The following is a 23,626-nucleotide window of genomic DNA, read 5'->3' as shown; positions in this document are numbered from 1 at the left end:
CTATTCCACATTCCTTGAGGTAGTCGTGGAATTCAAGACTTAGGTACTCTCCACCTCGATCAGATCGAAGCATCTTGATTTTCCTGCCCAACTGATTCTCTACTTCTTGTTTAAACTCTTTGAACTTTTCAAAGGTTTCTGACTTGTGCTTGATTAAGTAGATATACCATATCTGCTATAATCGTCTGTGAAAGTCACATAGAAGCGATTCGCGTCCCTTGTGGTGGATCTAAAAGGCCCACATACATCTGTATGTATGAGATCCAATAAACCCTCACCCCTCGCACAAGTGCCAGTGAAGGGTGACTTGGTCATCTTTCCAAGTAAACAAGACTCGCACACGTCATCGTCCCTAAGGTCGAATGACTCCAACACTCCATCCTTTTGGAGTTGGGCTATGCGTTTCTTGTTGACATGTCCAAGACGACAATGCCACAAGCATGCTCTATCCATACTATTGGAAGAATCCACACACAATACATCATTTCCTAAGTCGTCTACAACCATCACAGTTTCATATATTCCATTACAAGGCAATGCTTCAAAATATAAAACATTATTAAAATAAGCATAAATAGAACCCTTTTCATTATCAAATGAATATCTAAAACCTTGTTTATATAAACCATGAAATGAAATGATGTTTCTAGCCATATCTGGCGAATAGCAACAATTATTCAAATTTAAATCTAAACCATTACTAAGCACTAAGGAATAAACTCCAATCTTGGTCACAGGCGACGATCTTCTGTTTCCCATGATCAGATTCATCCTTCCACGCTCCACATCCCTATTTCCTTTTAGTCCCTGCAAATCAGAACATATGTGAAAACCACATCCTGTATCAAGAACCCAAGAAGTAGCATGTGATAAATTATTAGATTTAATTGTATAAATTTCTGCAAAAGATGGCTTGATCTTTCCATCCTTGATGGCCTGCAGATATTCTGGGCAGCTTCTCTTCCATTGCCCTATCTTGTGGCAGTGGTGGCACTCTGCCTCCTTAGGGTTAGAGTTGGGTTTAGCAGAACCAACTTTGGTTCCACTAGAAGAGGTGCCATCTTGGGACTTTCCCTTGTGGTGGCCCCTTGAAGAGGCCTTCCTCTTCTTACCCTTCCCTTGCCATATTGCCAAGACAGGGGCAGCAGTTGGAGTAGGAGGTGATGCAACAGATTTATCCTTGAGGTTGCTCTCATCAGTCATCAACAAGCCTTGAAGCTTGCTCAAGGAGACCTCTTCCTTATTCATGTGGTAGGTCATGCGGAACTGGCTATAGCAGGAAGGCAATGAGTGAAGGATAATGTCAATTGCCAGCTCTTCATCGAAGTTCACATTCAACTTCAGCAGGCGATCAACATATCTCTGCATCTTTTGCACACGGGCAGTAAGGGACTCTCCATTGCCCATTTTGGTAGTGATCATCGAAGTGATGATCTCATACCTCTCTTGCCTAGCGCTCTGGTGGTAGCGTTCCAGCAGATCCTCATGCATCTCATAGGGGTACTTGTCCTCATAGGACTTTTGAATGTCAGCAGTCATAGTCGCGAGCATGATGCAATGGACTTTCGTGGCATCACGCTCGTGGGCCTCGTAGGCCGCGATCTCATCGGCGGTAGCAGTTTTGATATCAATCTCCTTTAGCTTCTCGTCGAGGACATATTCTTTGTCCTCGTAGCGAGTGACCATGCGAATGTTGCGGATCCAATTACTGAAATTGGTCCCATCGAAGATCACTTTCCCACACAAGTTCATGAGTGAGAATGAACCAGAGGAGTTTGACCTAGAAGCGTTGTTGTTTGCGTTCGACATCTGAAAAGAACAAAGTTGATTAGAAATGAATTTCCCCAATTAATCACCCAAATGAGAAATTAGGGCTAGGAACCAACAACATTATTTACAAATTAGAAAAGGGATGCCATAATCTAACAAGTAAATAATTTGAAGGCAAGTGAATGTCGATTCACTAATTCTCCACCATGAAAAACGAAAAAGAAATTAAGTTTTAAATGTATTGAAAACTCCTAGATCTTTTGAGATACATTGAACTTTTCAATGACATGTTTAAATCTCGATATGCCCCTCTCGTTTGTGACTGGGATGCCGAGGATCACAAAGTGGGTGTGAATAACCATGCAAATATACATGGTGCTCTCATTGTTACAGTTACCTATTCGATGTGCTGGTTAACCACACACGCTCCATCGAACAAAAACAAACAATGAGTCACCCTTTGCCACCTTTGCTTAGAACCCAATTAACGTGCCGGTTAACCACACGCGCTCCATTAACGTCTTAGCAATGGTACAAAGTGTAATTTCATGGAATTGCATCAATTCACTTTTGCCTAAAGTAACTAGGATTGGGAATTTTGTAAAAACATTTAGTTACTTTACATAGATTCATTATACTTTTAATGAGGAAAGGTTTGTCCGATCCTACCCGTTCGGCTAACGACCCTCCACCAATCAAGGAAGCGGTGGGTGAGAATGGACACCCATTAAACGGTCATTTTATAGGCCATAACCTTATACCCCCCTTATAGATCGGCTTCGTGAATGAGGCCTATTAACTGTAAGACTAGCATTTAAGTTATATATATATATATATATATATATATATATATATATATATATATATATATATATATATATATATATATATTAATCTTATAATATTATAAGTATAGGGTTGAATTTTAAAACTTGTAAAATTCTAAGGTTTGAAATTTAATTAGTTCAAATTAAACTTTTAATTACAAAACTTAAATTAAATTTCAAAACTTGAGGACAAGTTTTGAACTTTTCAAAACATAAAGGATCAAATAGCAAATAATATAAATCAACTAATTAATTTAATGATTATCTAAAATTTGACCTAGTCAATATTACTTGCAAGACAATTTACCAATTTAATTCAAATAATCAATTATTATCATATAAGGAAATTATTATTCAATCAAATGGTAATTATATTTTGTTTGGTCAAAGATATACTCAAATATATGATAAAATTCGGAATTTGATGACCCAAAACAATTAAGGCAAGTATCCTCAAGCAAAACAGCAAGAAATCCTGAAATCTGCTCTGACTGACGCTCGGACTCGCCGAGTTCCATTATGGACTCGTCGAGTTCATCCTACTCGCCGAGTCCACAATGGGACTCGCCGAGTCTGTCAGTCAGGGGCACAAAAAAATGATTTTTTCATGTAAAAACAATCAATTAAAGCATCAATTCAATAGAAATCAATCTAAGCTCTGATACCACTGATGGGTTTGAGCCATAAGAACTTTCCTATGTGCACATGCAAACCCTAATGCTTGGATCTAGGTTTCTCTAATTGAACATGCAATGTATCCAAGGCTTACAATGCTAGATCTAGTGTAAACAATTGAATCATAACATATGAAATCAGATCTAGAAGAATACCTTAAGTTGCTTGCCTGAATCTTCTTGTTCTTGGAGCTTAGAGTCACAATTGTCACTCCTCTAATGGCTTACAAACACCAACTAGCAAGAGGATGATTTGGAGAGAGATGAGGGATGAGAAAATCGGCTCTAGGGTCCCCAAGGAAGCAAGGTGGTCGATTTCTCCAACCCATAGGGTCAATTTATACTATGAGCTACTAGGGTTACCTCCTTAACCCTAATTGAATAACTTAGGCCTTAAGCAATCCAAGGATCCTTCTAGAGTAAGGCTTGGACGAATTCAAGGAGCCCATACTCCTTAATTTCGGCCACCCTATATCCCATAAGGATCCATAGCCTAAAAACTCAACTATCACACATTTAACAGTTTAAGCCCCTTTATTCAATTAACCTCTTTTAGTCACCAAATTAATTCCTAATTAATTTATGACTAATATTAATTAAATAATATTATTATTCCTTTAATATATTATTCTCTCTTTACAAATCACCCTGTCAAGTTGCTATGGTGAAGGCAACCCAAAAGGACCATGCACAACCGGGTCAAGAACTTACCAAATATAGTTACGGTCTTAGACACTAATCCAACACTTTCTTTATTGAACTTGAATCTTATGATATTTTTGAATTGCAAAATTGTAGGACAAGTGTTTTGACCAAAACATAGGGTTAAATAGAAAAGTGGGTAAGTAACTGTGGAAGCTAATATATGACGACCAATCATATATTTTATTGATTCAATAAACCAATTTGATCAATCTATTAAAAGTCTAATTTAACTCGAACCGAATACTAGTAGACTTGTTAGTTTATCCACTTGATCACCGTATGAATGAATTTGTTTGCTAAAGGATTAAGTTAGTGAACATTAACTTGGTCATCTTAGGAATCGGTAACCAACGAAACATTAATCCATTTCACTTCCATAAATCAACCATAATAGCAGGTATATCGAAGCTAAACGAAAGTCTTTCAATTACCTTGGTTTAAATCGTCTTTTGTGTTTCTTGCTTTTAGTTTTAATATTTGTTTCAATAGTTGATAGTCAGTTAGTTTGGTTAATTAAGTTTCTAGTCTTTCAAAACTAGAGAAAACCCGTTTTACTTAATTTAATAATAAGTTAGGTAGTTAGTAGATAAAATTAGCTAAACATTTTGTTCCTTGTGTTCGATACCTGACTATTGTGCTATACTAGTTTCAACAAGGTAAACTTCCTTTGGAATTAATAATTAGTTAAATTAGTAGGATTAACTAGTGCATAATTATTTACGCATCAATTAGCAGTGTGCGCTCGTTTGAGACCGGGTATATGTGGTTGGATCGGTCGGTAGTGGGCATGAGTAGTTACTTAGAGGATCCGGAACGATTCTTGAGGAAAGTACGGATCGGTGTGGAAGGTAGTATTGGTCCCGTACTACTGAAAGCACAGGATCCGTACTCGAATCGAGGAAAAATTTCAGGGATTCTAAGGAGCTGGGTGAGGATAGATTGTATGGTTCGACACCATGATTCATTACAAAGTGTTTCTGTCTTTTTCGGTTTATCGATTATGGTTGTTCATGATAAGGAAGGGCATGGTGATTGCTTGGGCCTTAGTGGCCATGCTAGTTTGGTTTTGAATGATGCATACGTAGATGATTTAGTTGATTTTAAGGTCTCGAGGGCCTTGCTCGGGGTAGTGTCAGTTGAATAGCGGGACTTAAGAAGGAAGCGATTGTGATGATCGGCCCGAGGATTGCAGTCGGAGGCTGAGTGATTGGCAGATAGACTGTGATGTCACTATCCACGACGGGGATTATGTCCTTCCAACTTTTCGTGTCCGGAAGAAAGAGACATAGCAGGCATGGGATTTTCAGAGTTGGGATGTAGACCCAGCATGGGGCTAGATAGTTGCGGTTTTTGGCAGCAAGTATGGCAGTGTGGAAATGCACAAAAGGATTCTTATTGTATGGTTACCTTGATATGAGATTAAAGGTATGATTTCTTTGAATTTAGTTAGGTCAGGTGCTAATTGATTGTTTCAGGAATGCATGAGTTGTCTTCACGGTAGGAAGCTGTTGGACAAGGAGCTCATTGTAGGCAGTGGTTCCTTTCGGGATGCCAGTTAATAGATAAAAAGCTGCTAGGGTTGCTTAGCTTGAGAATCGGTTGTTGAGGGATTTGTCATCTCATTGTATAGATTGCTATCTATAGTCTAGGCTGGGTAGTTGTTGATCGGTAAATGATCGAGGTTGTTGTCACGGTCAAAAATAAACCTCACACACACACTAGATAGCTAGGGTAAGTAAGGGTCGAATCCACGAGGAGTTTGTGGTTAAACTTTGTGTCAAAGTAATCAATGAAAAAGAACTAATACTTGCAATTGTCACGAATTCAAATTAAAGTAAAATAAACTAAACAACTAGAGACTTCATGTTGCAAAAGGTTGTCAAAAAATATTATGAATGAGAAAACAAGGTACTTCTGGTTCAGTTGTTCAGATGGTTGGACAAACATGTTTTCTTCCCTTAAATTCCAATTTAATTACATAGACATAATTATTGTTGACTCACATTCAATATATAATTATGGGCACACAAAATGTTGATCCAACTAATTGTCTTACTCCCTATGTCTAACTGGATTAGGAACAACTAGTGGTTTGGCGATAATGTGTCTTACAATTACTTATTACAATGTTGAGCGTTTAATACTACAAGTTCGGAATAATGTATGTAAGTTCAACTGATCATCTTAGTTCCTAAACTACTTGAATTCAGAATGATTAGTGAATTAACAATACACTATCTTAGTTGCAATATCACACAATAAGAAAACCCAACTCCAATTACTGTAAGTAAAAATCATAACTTTAAGAATGAAACAATAACTGAAATTGACTAGAATAAAAGTAATAATCAAAACGTGTTCATCCTAACATCCTACAACGTTCCCAGAAGTAACCTAGGTGGTTTAGCCTTCCATATGATTAACAAAACACACAACTTCAATATAAACAATGGAATTAATGCTAAAATTCATAAACCAACTTGAAATCATAAAATCAATGAAGTCTAATGATCAATCAACTATGGAATGATGAAACCTTGGGGATGAAATAATCAAATTTGGAGCTTGATTGAATTGATGTAGATCCGTCGGTTGAACGATCTTCAACCGTTGAATGGTAATGAATTTGGTGATTTCTCGTCATGGATTTGGAAATTAATGATCAAAAACGTGTTTGGAGAAGCTTTGAATGTGTTTGGAACCCTCCAAAATTGTGGAAAATCGCAGGGAAGAAGTCCAAAGTCGATTAGGGTTAAATCTCCTTTAAATAGGTGCTGAAAAACTAATTTCCGGAGCTGTTTTCCGCGTCTGCGTCATAATGGGCGTCTTAGACGTCATATAGGACGTTTGGGCGTCCTTCGGTACATTTTACATGTCTTCTGTCGTCGTCTATTTACACTTGAAAATGGCCTAAAACGGGTAGGCATTCTAGGGGCCGTCTTAGACGCGTTCTAGGACGTCCTTCATCTTTGGTGCCCCTTTTTAGTGATGAAAAGGGTAGAATCAATAAAAACGCAAAACATGAAAGTTGTAGGAAATTTTGTCTAGTTTCCAGAACTTCTTCATTCATGTCAATCGGAGCTCTAGATCTTGAGATATGATCAAAACATTGAAGAGTGGTCAAATTTCTCAGCACCATTTTTCTTCATTCTTTTAATAATTTGTCTCCCATGCTTGTTAGCTTCATTTTGCTCTTTTTCTTGCGGATTCCGCCCACTTTAGCACTAAGTAGTTGCCGACACATAATGTTCAACATTTTATCAAAGTAGTGTCATTCTTGGACAAGTATACACCAATTTAACATATTTAGTATAATTTATTGTGCTATAAATATAGACCGATCAAACCTCCCCAACTTTATTCCAAACTCGTCCCGAGATTGTCCTGAAATAATCAGTGTAGGCTTACTCTCTAATCCTAAGAAAAACTCAATGGAATCACGAATTTCGTACATTTTATCACAATATTTTTGATAGCACAATATATTGTTTTTGGCCTGGGGATTATTAGTTGCTTATCCGGACTTTTAAACTCAAAAGACATGTTATGCTTATTTTACTTTGTTGTTTGAAACCCTCCGCTTTTTGAACCCTTTCCAATAATCAACATCATGAGTAATCAGGTTAACTCATTGCCAAAGTCCCATTTTCAAGGTTCACTAACATAGTTAGCGCGGTCGGTAACACTTAATGGACCAACCCATACACTCCCACTATCGAGGGGCCACATATTGTTTCACACAATGTCTTAAACTTGAACTTTTCTGCATATTTATCTTGATTGTGCATTCTCCAAGTTCTTTGATGGCTTCATCGGATTTGATCGTATTTATATTTGACTTGAGCTTGAATATATATACTTTGAAGTTCTTCAATGTCTTCTGATGCTTTTTGCTTGTGTGAAAACAATAATAGCCCCCTCCTAACCCCAAAGGCGCAGGAATAAGTAAGACCAACTACTCAGAGCATGATGACACATATTGTTCGGTTGGGTCCTCAACTGAAAGATCGTAGGCTCGGGCCAAAAACCTTCATTTTTCAAACTTGGGTATTTCACATAAAAATTTTTAAATAAAAATAAGTATTTCCAAACTGGCTGAGCAACCCCCAAAATCAATATTAAATAGATATTATGACTCTGTTGGAAAATTGGTGTTAACCAATTTATAAAAACAGTTTTTCCCCATTTTTTAACACATCCAAAATGGATTTAATATGAATGAGAAATTAATCCTTAAAGTAAGGGTGTTGGAAGGAGTAAATAAAAGAGTTTAATGGGTGGAAGAAAGAAAAGAAAAGTTCAAGGACCTTTCTTGAAAATATTTCTTTCTATTGTAACTGAAATTGTAATTAATATTACAATTTAATTCATATTAACACACATTAATCTTTGTGATTAACAGAGGTGTTTAAATGGGAGGTTATAGAATGTGTAGTATAAATACCACTACTCTACAACCATTTGAGTACACCAAAAAAAATATAAGAGAACTTTCTTCTTCCCACTTCATCTTCTTCTTTTTCTAGCTATATTGAAGATATAATCCAAGCCTAATGAGGGTTCGGGTCGTGTAGAAGAACCACTTCTAGTTGTTGTATCCTGGGAGACAAACACCCGATAGCGGGCGAATTTGTTTTAAGGACAATGTGTTAAACACATGCCTCAACTTTTTCCTATTTCTTGTTTGTTTTCGTACATTATCGGAATATTATTCCTACAATCTTAAAACAAATTCGTTTGTACGAAACGAACTACAAATTGGAAACAATTTTACTTGCATTTTTTTGTTGATATTGTATGATTTTCATAAAGAAAAAGAAATGGTTTTTTTTTTTTTGTGATTTTGAAGCACCTTTGTCCATTATGTCATTCAGACATGTATTTGTTATTAAGTATCTAATTTTATAGTTTTGACTCTGATTTCATTAAGTATCTAATGGGTTAGGAAGCTAGCTTAACTCAAAAACACAATTTACGTGTTGGTTAGAAATGCTCTAATCTGTCCCATTCTTTGAAATATCATAACTTTTTCATGGATACTCATTTTTTGTTGAAACAAATTCTAAACGTTTGGTATATGAGTCTACTGCATTTCATTAATTTTGACCAAAAGCTGTAAACAACTCTAACTAGGGTGAAAAATACGATTTTCACTGAGTGGTTCGGTTTTAACAGCTATGATACACAGTTTTGTAAAATTCATAATAAATTGTCGAAAAATCGTGTGCACTTGTGCAAGTAGTCCCTGGAAAGCTAAGATATAGGACTACTGGATTATGAAATTAAATTGCATTTTTGATAAGTTTAAATAGGGCTAAAGTAGTCTTAAACAGACTGCATTTTTGTGAAAAACAAAAAGGCTTTGTTAGTAAAAAATGACTTCAATTTTATGTAAAACAGTTTTAGAAATCAGAAAACAACTTGGTTTACTTAAAAACATCACATTTTAAATAGTTTTGTTGAAAGAAAACATCAGTTTTATGATATCATAATTTATGGATCAGTTTTCTGCATGAGAAATCAAATTTTAGAATTTATGCATTAGAAATCAAGTTTCATAATTGTTGAAATATAGATTTTTAATTATGTTGAGTTTTATCCAAGTAAGAGGCAAAAATATTTTCTAGAAATTATAATTCTATACATTTACATTTAGTGTATAAATGATTTCAGAAATGTCACCATCCAAAGTGGAATGATTTCGAAAGTCAACTCTATGGATGCTAACTCCATTGAGTGATGGATTGATATGGGTGTTACACACCATGTTTGCTCAAAGTGGGAGTGACTCAATAATTATAAGGTTGTCCAAGTTGAGGCAGAAATTTATTCTTGAAATTGTGAATGGTATCACATTGAAAAGAGCTAACACTTAATGATGTGTTGTATGTTCCATTGATTAGGAAGAACTTAGTGTTTGGATGGTTGTTGAACAAACATGGACTTTATTTGGTGTTTGAGTCCAATAAGTTAGTACTAACTTACAATGGTATGTTTGTAGGCAAGTGTTATGCGGATGGTGGAATGTTTAAATTCCATGTAATGGCTAATGGGCCTAATTTCAGTGAATTGGATAACTCTTCCGATTACTTGCTTAAATCCTCTAATGTGTGGCATGCTAGACTTGGACATGTTAATTTTAACACATTAAGACGGTTAATCAAACTTGAACACATACCTCACTTTCGTATAAGTCAAAATATTGATGAAACACATGTATTGAATCAAAGTTAATACACAAAGCATTCAAGTCCATTGAAAGGACAACTAAACCCTTTGGATCGATTCACACAAATGTGTGTGATATGAAGTCGAATCCATAAAACGGTGATATAAGTACTTTATCACTTTTATTGACGATTTCATTCAACTTTGATATGTTAATTTACTTAAAAGTAAAGACGTACAAGTTTAAATTGTACAAAAGTGAGGTTGAGAATCATCTCAACAAAAAGAGTGAATGTGGAGGTGAATATGCATCACCATTTGAGGAACTTTTTGCAAGTCATGGTATTAAACATGAGCTTAAGGCACCTTATTCACCATAACAAATGGCATCAACGAGATGAAACATCATATCTTAAATGAAATGATTAATGCCATGTTGTTGCTTATGTTTTGGGTTGCCACACTCAATGTGGAAGGAAGTTGTGTTGTCGACTAATTACCTTTTTAATAAGGTACCCCAAAAGAAAATGAAAAAAAATACCATCTAAGTTATGGTCGGGTATAAAATCATCTTACAAATACATTCGAATGTGGGGGTGTCTCGCAAAGGTTTTATACCTAACCCCAAGGTTGTAAGGATTGAACACTAGATTGTTGGTTGCATCTTTATTTGTTATGCACAAAACAATAGTCGTTCTTATTGATTTCCTCTATATGACTCTAAAATGTTGGAGATTCATAAAGGCATGCTAATGGAATCAACAAATGCAAATGTGTTTTTTATGTTTTGATAAGTGCTCCAAAACAATTGGGCATAACTTTCTCATTAAGAAGAAATAGAGGAAGCAATTTAGCCTCATCGAAGTAAAAGGGCACGATTTAAGAAATCATTTGGAAATGGTTCTTACAATTATATGGTTGAAAGAGAGCCTCAAACTTTCAAAGAGGAATTAACAGTGAAATAGATTCCTAAGAAAGACCTGAATGGAGAGAGGCAATTAAAAGTGAAATGGATTCTATCTTGCCAAATCACACATGAGAGCTAGTGGATATACCTTCTAGTATGTAAACCACTAGGCTATAAATGGACTTTCAAGAGGAAAATGGAAGCAGATAGATCCAAAGAATATGAGAATCAGTTAGAACATAGTGTTTTATGATTTCAATAGAATTATGCACTGATTTCTTATTTGGAAATTTAGAATCCAATGATACTTCTATACTCCAAGAAGCTATTTCCATTAAATCCAATAATATTGGTTGGAATTCATAAAAAACAAGATAAAGATTTTGATGAATATTAAGATATTCAACATGAATTTGAAAGGACTATGAATGGAAATATGATTACTCTAAGTCTGGAATCAAAGGATCGTTTCTTAAAAGATCGTATTGGATTAAGCTGTAAAAAAAAAAAAAAAAAAAAAAAAAAAAAAAAAAAAAACTAATAATGGTTCTATCGTTTGAACTATTGAGTTTGAGAAATCATTTCGATTTAGTGGGTTTCCAAATGAGAAGTAAGAGCTGATGACATTTTTGAAATATATGTTTGGAGTACAAATATAAGAATGTCTTGATTAATTTCATGCTCTTATAATTATATGTGGTTGTAACTTCACGAAATTTGGAAGTATATCATTCTGATATGAAACTAAAACTTCTAAACATAGTTTTAGAAGTATAAATCTACATGGAATTGCCAAGCAATTATCTTACCCGAGGGAAAGCAACAAAATGTACGAGTAAAGCAAGCTTTGGAACAACGGGTAACAAAGTTTGAATATGTCGTTCAACATCAATGGATGTGATGAAATAGATCCATATAAATGGCATTCTACTTTATGACATAGTAGAATCCTTGTGATAGGATGCCTAAAGAATTTTACATGTAGATGGTTAAATCAAGAAATTGCATGGAAAAATACGATATTTGCAAGAAAACTCATGTATGGAATATTCATAATTACATCTGGCCAATGTTATTATGAATTCACAAATACATGTAGTACATATGCTTATCGTATTATGTTGACATAATTAAGCATATTCAATAGTGGTAACTATGGTGTAGTTATAAACATATTGATAACGGTCAACATTTGTTAGAAAATATAGGAGATATTTTTTTTGCAAGTTTATCCAAGGTTGGACAATAAATTAAAGGGCTTTGTAAGTTCTTGGGAGACGTCCCATGATGAGCCAATAACTCCTATATATGTACATGATGATGTAGATAATGGTGAGTCTAGATATATTTGTCAAAGACATAACACCATTCAACAACGACTCTCAAGATGAATTATCTTTAATGACTATATAAAGTCAAAATAAGATTGCGGATCCGCTAACGAAATGCTTGGAATGAGAGGTCGTTATGAGGAATGGGACTAAAACCCATAGATCAATCACTTATTGCGAAGGAAAACCCAACCTAGTTGACTGGAGATCCCAAGATCTAGGTTCAATGGGACAACCTACTTGCATATAACATTTGTGAATCACTTTGGGGTTTAACCCCAACCCATTCCTAAAACAAACAGTGATGCAGGTTAAGCTTATAGCCGAAGATGATAAGTTGGAAATCATCATGCATTAGCTTTTAATGATTATGATGGAATCACCTATGTGAGAGAGAAGTGGGGTCGCTTCAAATGGAATTGTATGGGCACATTCCTAACAGCTCTTACAGAACCAGGCAAGTGTCCATGACCATAACGGATACATCAATGAGAACCTAACTAGGTCAGGGAGAATCGTGTGAGACACATATTGATTATTTACACAAACGGCAGAACAGTTCAAGGACATCGAGTCTACTGGTCCGCTAGTAAAATAAATATGTATCTTAAGGGAAGGTTCAAAGGGTAACACCTACCTATCCTATGCATGATTCAACTGTTGGATTTTATCTAGGTAGCTTGCAAATGCTTGATCAATTTTCATTCATGTGGGGGATTGTTGGAAAATTAGTGTTAACCAATTTATAAAAATGGGGTTTCCCCATTTTTTTAACACATCCAAAATGGATTTAATATGAATGAGAAATTAATCCTTAAAGTAAGGGTGTTGGAAGGAGTAAATAAAAGAGTTTAATGGGTGGAAGAAAGAAAAGAAAAGTTCAAGGACCTTTCTTGAAAATATTTCTTTCTATTGTAACTAAAATTGTAATTAATATTACAATTTAATTCATATTAACACACATTAATCTTTGTGATTAATAGAGGTGTTTAAATGGGAGGTTATAGAATGTGTAGTATAAATACCACTACTCTACAACCATTTGAGTACACCAAAAAAAATATATGAGAACTCTCTTCTTCCCACTTCATCTTCTTCTTTTTCTAGCTATATTGAAGATATAATCCAAGCCTAATGAGGGTTCGGGTCGTGTAGAAGAACCACTTCTATTTGTTGTATCCTGGGAAACAAATACCCGATAGCGGCCGAATTTGTTTTAAGGACAATGTGTTAAACACATGCCTCAACTTTTTCCTATTTCTTGTTTGTTTTCGTACATTACCGGAATATTATTCCTACAGACTCGATGTACGAAACTCCTATCATTTTCCATCTCGATGAGTTACATTCAAGATATAGAGAAGCTACTAACTCATCACATATTTCATGGTGACCAACTTCAAGATAAGATAATTAAAGATAGAGTTTAATATAGCAGTACATTCATCCTAAGTTGATTATCCAAAAGAAAATTCATCGAAGTTAATGTAAAAGAAATTAAAAATATGGAGGACGACACACATGATGGTACTGATAGTAGAGGCGGTTTTGATTTCCAAAAAACTTCACTAGTTGGAGGTATTTGCAAAATACTTCGTTATGCCCAAAAAAACATCGAATAATTTTGATTTTTTTTAAAATCACTTTTTCTTCAATCATCCATCTTATTCTTGTGTACACCCCCTCCCCAACTTTAAGTCTTGTATCGTCTTCGATGCATCAAAAGATAAATTCCTAAAACAATAACAAAAAAAAACTACAAGCACACAACTCAAATCAAATAAAAATAAACGACACTAACTACCCTCAATTTCGTCGGGGTCCACGATTGCACTTGGCACGCGCAACAAGCCTTTTAAACCCCTAGGTTATCCCTAGTGGACGAGTGAAGTCTCGTGAGGGTTTGCAGTGAACTTACCCATAAAGTTCCAAAATTGCCAAGTTTAACGTCATTAGCGGGACAGGTTACCTCGACCGATGTCTATGGAGGATCATATGTTAGTTGACTTCCTTGAAAGCCAACCACGAGGTTGCTCACCTTACTTTGAGGAATCGGATCATGTGGCAAGCCATTTTTGGCCTTGTGTAAATCAACTATTTTGCGTTTAATCCTTCCACGATGATGCTTAAACCTTGTTTTGAGGAGCCATGCATCTTTCCATCTAGTAAACTTCTTTAATCGATACTTGATATCATGTAACACTTTCATTTTTGATTTGTGGGCACGTGTTGCATCATGTTTTTTGTTCCACAACTTTCTTTCCATGTGTTGAATCCCACTATTATCCAATGATTTTGACCTGTTACATGAGAAAATTTTCTCCAAATTGAGGGCGGTGTCGGAAAGCATATTTGCGGTATGCTCATAGACATAATCATGAATAGTATTGATTACACACAAGTCACCACTGATCAGAGAATCATTAGTAGGTCTAAACACAAGACATCTCACCTTATGGTTTCCAAATATCATATCAATTGCACCTTCCTGACAACCAATCTGAGCATAGATGGTTGCCAAGAAGGGACGATCAATGATTAAATTTGTTTGTTTGTATTTGGAATTTCTTTTAGAATCCGTTAGAACAAAAAGTTGTGTTTCAGTTTTTTTCAAAATTATTGGGTAGGGGATGGTATTAGCCTCCACAAACCCCTCCCCAACTTTGGAGTCTTCCAACTCATGAAAATCTACATTATGCTTATCTGATTCAATTTCAACTTCTTTGATTTCAGAAATACTCTCAGTCTCATGATCATTTAAAGATACATAATCCTCCACCACAAGCTCTAGTTCGGGTGGTGTAAGTTTATGCACTTTGTTATCAAATAATTTATCACTACATGGAAAAGTTACCTCATTCACCAGGGTAGTGTTTGAAATATTGTCTGAAGGTTGTTGATTTAGTTGCTCGGCTATATGTTCTGATTGTTTTTCAATAACTGAAATTGACTTGGAGTTGTCTTATTCTTTGTTGAAGGTTTCATTCGGTATGTCCAACATTTGATCCAACTTCTTGCTAAATGAAGATTCATCTGATTCTTGGTCCTCCAGAAAACAAGGTGATTCATGGTGTTGGCTTTGAGTTGAATCGTCAGTCCACCAACGATCATCGTCATATGGATCATCACATGTATCATAATTATATGACTCATAGTAGAGATCATTATAATATTGATATTAGCCTGAATTTTCGTTCCCCAACCACATATCTTGATTCATGTAAGTGTATTCCTCCATTCACGACTGTCCCTACACAAAAACAGTAAAATAGTGAAGATTCTAAACTAAAAATAAAACAAAATAAAATAAAACTTAATGACTACTTCAACACAATAGTTTAAGCGCACAATCTCCCCGGCAACGGCGCCAAATTTTGATCGAGGTCGTTGTCTCGGTCAAAAATAAACCTCACACACACTAGATAGCTAGGGTAAGTGAGGGTCGAATCTACGAGGAGTTCGTGGTTAAACTTTGTTTCAAAGTAATCAATGAAAAAGAACTAATACTTGCAATTGTCACAAATTCAAATTAAAGTAAAATAAACTAAACAACTAGAGACTTCATGTTGCAAAAGGTTGTAAAAAAATACTATGAGTGAGAAAACAAGGTACTTCCGGTTCAGTTGTTCAGATGGTTGGACAAAAATGTTTTCTTCCCTTAAATTCCAATTTAATTACCTAGACATAAGTATTGTTGACTCACATTAATTATGGGCACACAAAATGTTGATCCAACTAATTGTCTTACTCCCTATGTCTAACTGGATTAGGAACAACTAGTGGTTTGGCGATAATGTGTTTTACGATTACTTATTACAATGTTGAGCGTTTAATACTACAAGTTCGGAATAATGTATGTGGGTTCAACTGATCATCTTAGTTCCTAAACTACTTGAATTCAGAATGATTAGTGAATTAACAATACACTATCTTAGTTTCAATATCACACAATAAGAAAACCCAACTCCAATTACTGTAAGTAAAAATCATAACTTTAAGAATGAAACAATAATTGAAATTGACTAGAATAAAAGTAATAATCAAAACGTGTTCATCCTAACATCCTACAACGTTCCCGGAAGTAACCTAGGTGGTTTAGCCTTCCATATGATTAACAAAACACACAACTTCAATATAAACAATGGAATTAATGCTAAAATTCACAAACCAACTTGAAATCATAAAATCAATGAAGTCTAATGATCAATCAACTATGGAACGATGAAACCTTGGGGATGAAATAATCAAATTTGGAGCTTGATTGAATTTATGTAGATCCGTCGGTTGAACGATCTTCAACCGTTGAATGGTAATGAATTTGGTGATTTCTCGTCATGGATTTGGAAATTAATGATCAAAAACGTGTTTGGAGAAGCTTTGAATGTGTTTGGAACCCTCCAAAACCGTGGAAAATCGTAGGGAAGAAGTCCAAAGTCGATTAGGGTTAAATCCCCTTTAAATAGGTGCTGAAAAACTAATTTCCGGAGCTGTTTTCCGCGTCGGTGTCATAGTCGGCGTCTTAGACGTCATATAGGACGTCTGGGCGTCCTTCGGGACGTTTTACATGTGTTCTGTCGTCGTCGATTTACACTTGAAAATGGCCTAAAACGGGTTGGCATTCTAGGGGGCGCCTTAGACGCGTTCTAGGACGTCCTTCATCTTTGGTGCCCCTTTTTAGTGATGAAAACAGTAGAATCAATAAAAACACAAAACATGAAAGTTGTAGGAAATTGTGTCTAGTTTCCAGAACTTCTTCATTCATGTCAATCGGAGCTCTAGATATTGAGATATGATCAAAACATTGAAGAGTGGTCAAATTTCTCAGCACCATTTTTCTTCATTCTTTTAACAATTTGTCTCCCATGCTTGTTAGCTTCATTTTGCTCGTTTTTCTTGCGGGTTCCGCCCACTTTAGCACTAAGTAGTTGCCTGCACATAATGTTCAACATTTTATCAAAGTAGTGTCATTCTTGGACAATTATACACCAATTTAACATATTTAGTATAATTTATTGTGCTATAAATATAGACCGATCAGTAAATCCACTTCAGAGTTAGGTATGTTTAGCTTTGCGTGGGTTTTGGTTCAATAGTGTATTGGATCAATGGATTAGTTGTCAATGCATCCTCGATCATTGGTCATTTTCGTTCCTCATCAATAGCAGAGATTCATCGGAAATTTCAAGGTGTATTAGTTGAAGTTCAATAGATACATCAACATATCGTCAAGTTCGAATCGAGTTAGCAGATGTCCTTGGTTATTGGAAGTTTAGAAGTTGGGGTAGTGTTGTTCAGTTTTCCTGATGTGACCTTAGATTTGTGTAGAATCCAATTTTGGCATGTCGTGTCGATAGGTTTGGTATTTGGATTGGTCTAACCAGGGTGTTAGAAACGTTTCTGAATAGCTTTGGAAGTTTATCGAGCTAGTTACGTATTGGTGGGATCTGTTCAGTTTCAATCGAGGTGTGAGATCTTCTATCGGTCGTTTATGAGAATGTTTTGCTAACGATTGAGGTTTGTCATTTCGTTAGATCTGTTGGTACTTCACCCTTTGGGTAAGGTTGTGAGGAAGAAGGAATGCAGTAGATCCAAGGCTGGTTATGTGTCTCCCTTGAGGGCGTACATTATGGTAGTACCACGATTATGGTCACGAGGTAGTGTATATGGACTAAGTGTGATGGAATGAGAGCATTGGATTCAGATTATTGGCATGGTTCTTATTTGGTTTATAGTTTTTGAATTAGAACGACCGCCTATCTCATTCTCTGGTTGTGTGCGACCATGTTTTCATCTGATTTTGCATTGGTAACAGCATGTACTGTGAAAGGAATTGTATGTGATAAAAAGGTATGGCCCATGTTGTGTTTGGTAAGCGACGAGGGGGATGTTGATTGGGTTCCTACAAGACGTTGAATTGGCGGTTGAGTGTCTTTAGGACCCTGTGGGGCTGTTCATGAGTCTTCAGGACAGTGTTGGAATAGCGGCAAGATCGGTCTGATACCGTGAGCTTATCGTCCTAGTGATTAGATGATGCCACGATGTATCGTGAACCAATGGTTGCATGACTCATATGAGTGGGGCCCGCTAGCCATTTGATTGAGACTTTTAAGTCTCAGATTGCTAGTTTTCTTGGCATGTGTAACGACCCAATTTTTCAAAAAAAAATTTCATTTTTGATTAACCAAAACACATTTCCATCAACCACAAAATTCAAATACAATTGTTTTCAAACTTCATATTAATAGATAATTAAGGATTTATATTATTGTATTTATCAACTCCTTTGTTATAGGAGTGTATCTTGTATAATTTGTTGTTATCTTGAATATAAATACATAAACACACACATGTTATTTTGTGTGGTTTTAATAATAACCTTCTTATATGCTATCAGCCTAATATCACCGTTCTTTTCTGTCCTCCCTCCTTAACCCTACCTTCTGTCGTCTTCTTCCTGGTACCTTCAATGTCGACATCACAAGATGGAACCTTATCCATGAAAACGCTTCTCCACATGATTCCAATCAAGCTGTGTTCCACAAATTATCTCTTATGGCACAATCAAATGCTCCCTCTTCTTTCCTATCAAAATCTAATGCCTCACATCATAGGAGACTCCATTGCCCCTCCAACTACCATTATCGTTGATGATAAGCACGTTCCAAACCCTGCTTATACTTCGTGGCATGAGCTGGATCAAAAAGCTGTGATTCTTCTCAACTTTTCTCTCACAGAGGAGGCAACGGCTGAAATCCTTGGTCTTACCACATCTTGTGCCATCTGGACTGCTCTAGAGAAAACCTACAACAACTCTTTTGTTGAAAGAATTCATTCTCTAAGGGATTCTCTTCAACAAATGTCAAAATGTACTTCCTCTGTCTTTGAATATGGTCGGAAGTTCAAGATTGTATGTGACAAACTTACTGCCATAGGGCAGCCAGTTCATGAAATGGATAAACTCCATTGGTTCCTTTGTGGGTTAGGTGCTTCTTTTGAAAAATTTTCCACAGCCATTCGCACAACCAAACCTGCACCAGTTTTTCGTGATTTACTCTCTCAGGCGGAGACTCATGAGATTTTTATTCAGTCCATACATGGCACCACCACTCCTCCTGTTGCTTTTGTCTCTCAACAGTCCCGTTCTACTACATCTCGAGGCCATCAGCAATCCTACTCAAGAGGAGGAGGTTCTCGTGCTTCTTCTAATGGTGGTAGGGGCCGTGGGGGTAGGTGTCCCCTATTGTCAACTATGTCGTACAAATGGTCACTACGCATCCTCATGTCCCAATCTACATACGTATGCTTCAAACTCGAATGCAAATCTTGCACAAGCCTTCCACTCACAGTCCCATGTTACTCAAGGAAACCCAGACTAGTATGTTGACTCCGGTGCCACAGCTCATATGACACCTTCATCAGAAAATGTTTCTTCTTCGGCTCCTTATTCGGGTACTATGCATGTCACTGTTGGTAATGGTGCTAAACTCTCTATTTCTCATATGGGTCGTTCTAATCTTTCTAATAAACTCGGATTACATGATGTATTGGTTATTCGCAAGCTCACTAAAAATCTCTTGTCTATTAGCAAACTCACCATGGATCATCTGGTTGATGTTCTCTTCTCTCAACCATTTTTTCATATTCAAGACAGGGCAAGCAAGCAGGTGATACCTCAAGGAATATGTGAAGAGGGACTCTATGTGCTTCGTGATTGTCAAACCGCTTTGGCTGCAGTTTCTAGTGTTTCTAAGAAGGCTTTATTTGAATTATGGCATAATCGCCTTGGACATGTTTCCTTTGATGTTATTTCTTTTTTTTGAACTAATTAGGTGTTTTACATGTTACTTCGGTTTTACCTAAACCAAACATTTGCAAACCTTGTCAGCTTTCTAAGGGACACCAATTACCATTTGAATTAAATTCTAAACACTCTCTATTTCCTTTAGATTTAATTCATTGTGACTTGTGGAGACCAGCACCTGTTTCCTCAAATGGCTATCTATATTATGTAGTTTTCGTTGATTATTACTCACGTTTCACATGGTTTTACCCGTTGAAAACCAAATCAGGTTTCTACTCGGTATTAACAGCCTTTATCAACCTTGTGCAAACTCAATTTTCCAAAAAAATCAAAGTTTTTCAAAGTGATGGTGGCTCAGATATGTTGTTATCTTGAATATAAATACATAAACACACACATGTTATTTTGTGTGGTTTTAATAATAACCTTCTTATAAAATGCATGAGAGAGTGCACGCCGCGTCATCAAGCCTTGCCCATGCCCTTGGGCTCAGATGTACCTGAAACAAATCCATAAAATGTAAGTTAATGCTTAGTGAGTCCCCCAGAACATACCCCCCACACAATCCACATAACACATATCATATTATCTATAAAATCTACACATATCACATAAGCCATACATACAACATATATAGATGTCGTGGGCTCCCCCCAGGGTCTTATACCTTCGTGTCATGGGCTCCCCCCATGGTCTTTACCTAGGAATTCCATGGGCTCCCCCACATGGTCTTATATCCAACTTCCATGGGCTCCCCCCGGGGTCTTCCATGCAATTCACATATATAATCAACTAGCATATCATATATCACAGAAATATTTATCATACTACCTAACACATACATAAACATATAAGGATGTCGTGGGCTCCCCCCAGGGTCTTATACCATCATGCCATGGGCTCCCCCACATGGTCTTCACCTAGAAATGCCACATGCTCCCCCACATGGTCTTATATCCAACTGTCACGGGCTCCCCCGGGGTCTTCCATGCAATAACATACATAATCACTAGCATGCCACTTATCATAAAGCTAACTATCATACTACATATCTCTACTACAGCTAGTGTACTACATATCATCAAATGGGCCGGCCTTGGTGCTGTAGACCCATTGGTATGGTGAGAAGACTCACCTCTCAGATGCTGAACTGACAAGCTAGAATCAGATATGTCCCACGTGTTGCTCCAGCTCAACTACCTATAGTCATTAAGTGATTAACTTGTCATAATCCCATATTTACCCTCAAAGTCAACCCTGGTCAAATTCAAGGTCAACAATCAAGGTCAGCAGTCCAGGTTGACCTCGTCTCGTCGAGTGCATCTAGCAACTCGTCGAGTTCCTGCATAGTCCAGAACACCTGAACAAACCCTAGCCAACTCGCCGAGTTGGTTCATCAACTCGACGAGTTCACTTGATATCCAATCGACGGGGAAACCCGATCCGACTCGTCGAGTTTCCAGGGCAACTCGTCGATTCCCCCTCCCTGTTTGCTTATTATGATAATCCATCGAATGCAGGGACTCCAGGGCTTAGATCTGAAACCCTAAGGTGTCTAGAAGGATAAAGTTTCCAACTTTACCTTCCAGAACCACTCTGAATGCTCTAAGGCCCTTATCAAAGGTTGGAAAGATCCAAAGCTTAGCCATTTCGTCCAAGACTCTAGGGATCTGGAATCCCTCCTTTCCAGAAGATTTTATAGTCCTCAAAACGTTCCAAAGATAGAGGCTTTATGGACATACATGTCCAATGCATGTCCTTAAGTCAAAATGATCAAAAAGGGGGAAAATACACTAAAAACCCTTGCATGGTATCCTTGCTTGACCAAAAGCTAGATCTAGCCCACCTTGGGACTATTTTGCCCTGGAGATCCATAAAGTTGCAAACTTTATGAATCCCATGCATGCAATCAACAAGAATAATGGGAAATGAAGAGTAAACTCAAGATCCAGCCATTTCCTAAGATAAAAATCAAGTCTTAAAGACTTACAACTGTCCACAAGATGATCAAGCTCAAGAGTGAGGGCTTGGTTTGCTGGATCTCCTCCTTCTTCTCACTATCTCCTTCTTCTTAAGCTCCACAAATCACTCTTGGCTCATAAAATGGAAGAGAATGGGGATTAGGGCTTATCACAGACGTTTTAGGGTTTTGAGGCTGATGAAAGGCCAGCCTCAAGGTGCTTAAGAAGATTATATAGGGTGCAAACCCTAAAAATTAGGGTTTCTCTTTACAACTCCTAGTCGTCGAGTCGGGCCTTCCGACTCGTCGAGTAGGACCTAACTTCCGCGTCCTCTTGATAGCCTCCACTCGACGAGTCGGGGCTCCCAACTCGTCGAGTCCCAATGCCAAAACCCTAAAATTTTGAAAATTACATTAACACCTGGAACATGTGTTACAGCATGGTTGAGTATTAGTGCATTGTTGGGAGTCGGGAGACTTAATGACCGGCTGGGTTGGATCATATGGGCAGTTAAGGGTTGGGAGTAATAGTTGTGCATCTTTTGTGTCTTGCGAGGTGTTTTCATTAATGATCCTATTTGCTTATGAGTTGTTTATTGGAATTGGTTACCGGTGTTGAGTACCGTTTATGGAATCTCGAGTCATGAAGTTCAATGAAATTGTCTCAAGCGATCTGCCAGGTGGAGGTACACCTGAGCTGATAAGGGATTTAGATGCAACGTGAAATTCTTGGATGGACCATCCTTAAGGAGATTATATAGGGTGTAAACCCTAAAAATTAGGGTTTCTCTTTATAGCTCCTACTCGTCGAGTCGGGCTTCTGACTCGTCGAGTAGGACCTAACTTCTGCGTCCTCTTGATAGCCTCCACTCGACGAGTCGGGGCTCCTAACTCGTCGAGTCCCAGTGCCAAAACCCTAAAATTTTGAAAATTACATTAATACCTGGAACAGGTGTTACAAATCTCCCCCACTTGAACTAGACTTCGTCCTCGAAGTCTGCTGACCCAAATAAGTCCGGGTAGTGGTCTCGCATCTCATCCTCTGGCTCCCATGTCCATTCGGAGCAGCTTCGGTGCCGCCATTGCACCTTCACCAGCTTTACTTCCTTGTTCCGAAGAACCTTGGTCTTCCTATATAGAATCACAATAGGCCTCTCGATGTAGTTCATGCTCTCATCCACCTGAATGTCGTCCAGAGATACGACTACGGCCTCGTCCGTGACACACTTCCGAAGCTGTGACACATGGAAGGTGTTGTGAATCTGGCTAAGCTCATCTAGCAGCTCCAAGCGATATGCCACCTTTCCCACCCGGGTCGTAATCCTGAAAGGTCCAATATACCGGGGACCTAGCTTGCCCCTCTTCCAAAACCTGATGACTCCCTTCCATGGTGACACCTTTAGTAGCATAAAGTCCCCCATCTAGAACTCAAGATCCGCTCGCCGCCAGTCAGCATAACTTTTCTGATGACTCTGCGCGACCC

Source organism: Lactuca virosa, chromosome 1, assembly GCF_052849685.1.
Source record: "Lactuca virosa cultivar CGN04683 chromosome 1, Lactuca_virosa_CGN04683_v6, whole genome shotgun sequence".
Classification (NCBI taxonomy): domain Eukaryota; kingdom Viridiplantae; phylum Streptophyta; class Magnoliopsida; order Asterales; family Asteraceae; genus Lactuca; species Lactuca virosa.
The sequence above is the reverse complement of the archived record's forward strand: the minus strand, read 5'-3'. Positions refer to the sequence as shown.